We start from the raw sequence: 2,500 nt of genomic DNA, 5'->3' as shown, positions 1-2,500 counted from the left end.
CGAGGCATGAACAAACGTTGAACTGCATGCTTGGCCTGTGCCTGCCCAAGTCACGAACGGCAAGACGACCCCCTCTTTCCCACGCTGGGGGATTGGCTGGGCTTTCGACGGGACGTGGAAAATATGAATCAATCCTACTCTTGCATGACGAGGACAAAGTTTGGCCAAGACGAGGCATGAACAAATGTTGAACTGCATGTTTGGCCTGTGCCTGCCCAAGTCAAGAACAGCAAGATTTCCCCCTATTTCCCACCAAATCTGCCCCAAATTCATCAAAAAGATCTGAATTTATCAAAAAAATTTGATGAAAACAGCTCAAATTGATGAAAATGGGGCAGATTTGGGGGGAGCAGCTTGTTACCAGGGGCCTGGGGGTGCCTGGGCGCGCCCCAGACAGTCCCCCAGCCATGCCCAGCCATACCCAGTCAAGGTGCTCCCCCTATATATGTCTGATGTGCCATTTCCAGTTTTGTAGAAAAAGGGGTGAATTTTCCCTGCAGGCATAAAGTCCCGAAAATGTGACCTAGAGGTTGAATTTTTCCGCGATTTTTTGCAGGCATGTTAGGGACATAAAAACAACATCTCACACAAAAAATTAGAATTTTCCGACGAGGGACGGATTAAATATGAATTTTTGACGCGTCAAAAACTCAAGAAACCAAAAAATCAAAACATCGACCTAGAGATCGAATTTTGAGCTAGTTTTTTGCAGACACCTCAATAAAAATACATCTAGAGGGTCTGGAAAGTTTCGTGGCAAACCGACAACGTTTCGATTTATTTTGATTTTTCGACCGAAACGCGCAAAAATCGCAATTTTTTTTCAAACGAGCACCCATCAACGGGACAAATCTTGTTCCCAAAAAATTCAGGCATGTTTGGGACATCATTAGAGCCTCCCTCAAGAAATTTTGGCGATTTTGCACGCGGGATTCGTTAATTACGAATTTTTAAGCGTCAAAACGTCAAGAAGTCACGACCCGGCCGCGCTAGTCGACCTAGAATTCGAATTTTGAGCTAGTTTTTTGCAGACACCTCAATAAAAATACATCTAGAGGGTCTGGAAAGTTTCGTGGCAAACCGACGTCGTTTCGATTTATTTTGATTTTTCGACCGAAACGCGCAAAAATCGCAATTTTTTTTCAAACGAGCACCCATCAACGGGACAAATCTTGTTCCCAAAAAATTCAGGCATGTTTGGGACATCATTAGAGCCTCCCTCAAGAAATTTTGGCGATTTTGCACGCGGGATTCGTTAACTACGAATGTTTTGAGCGTCGATAGCCGAAGAAACGAAAAAAACAACCCCGTTTTGCCTCCCGAATTGCAAAATGCCGCCTTGCCCTGGCTTGGCATGGGCACGGGAAGGTCGAGTCCCAGCCGTGAACAAAAATTTCAATCGGTATGACCTTAATAATACGGGTGCGCAGGCGCGCGCGCGCACGCGCGAGGAATTTTGGCCTACGGGACCCCTCCCGACGTGGTTTGGCCTGAGCACGGGGCTCCCGACGTGATTTGGCCTGCCGAGTCCCAGGCATGGGCAAAAATTTCAATCGGCAGCGCGCTAGAGATTTTTGCCTACGAATTCCCTCCCGACGTGACTTGGCCTGTGGCTGCCCAGCTCAAGAACAGCACCTCTTTCCCACCAAATCCCCCCCAAATTCATCAAAAGATCCGAATTTATCAAAAAGATTTGATGAAAACGGCTCAAATTGATGAAAATGGGGCATATTTGCTTGTTGGGCAGTGGCTGGGGGTGCCTGGGCGCCCCCCAGACAGCCCCCAGCCATGCCCAGCCATGCCCCAACAAGCAGCTCCCCCTATATATGTCTGATGTGCCATTTCCAGTTTTGTAGAAAAAGGGGTTAATTTTCCCTGCAGGCATAAAGTCCCGAAAATGTGACCTAGAGGTTGAGTTTTTCCGCGATTTTTTGCAGGCATGTTAGGGACATAAAAACAACATCTCCCACAAAAAATTAGAATTTTCCGACGAGGGACGGATTAAATATGAATTTTTTACGCGCCAAAAACTCAAGAAAACGAAAAATCAAAACATCGACCTAGAGATCGAATTTTGAGCTGGTTTTTTGCAGACACCTCACTAAAAATACATCTAGAGGGTCTGGAAAGTTTCGTGGCAAACCGACAACGTTCCGATTTATTTTGATTTTTCGACCGAAACGCGCAAAAATCGCAATTTTTTTTCAAAGGAGCACCCATCAACGGGACAAATCTTGCTCCCAAAAAATTCAGGCGTGTTTGGGACATCATGAGGGCCTCCCCCAAGAAATTTTGGCGAATTTGCACGCGGGATTCGTTAATTACGAATTTTTAAGCGTCAAAACGTCAAGAAGGCACGACATCCGCGCTAGTCGACCTAGAGTTCGAATTTTGAGCTGGTTTTTTGCAGGCATCTCTATAAAAATACATGCAGAGGATCTGCCAAGTTTCGTGGAAAACCGACAACGCCTCGATTTATTTTGATTTTTCGACCGACACG

Source organism: Medicago sativa, chromosome 6, assembly GCF_051527215.1.
Source record: "Medicago sativa cultivar Bolivia chromosome 6, Bolivia_mono, whole genome shotgun sequence".
NCBI classification, from domain to species: Eukaryota; Viridiplantae; Streptophyta; class Magnoliopsida; order Fabales; family Fabaceae; genus Medicago; species Medicago sativa.
The sequence above is the reverse complement of the archived record's forward strand: the minus strand, read 5'-3'. Positions refer to the sequence as shown.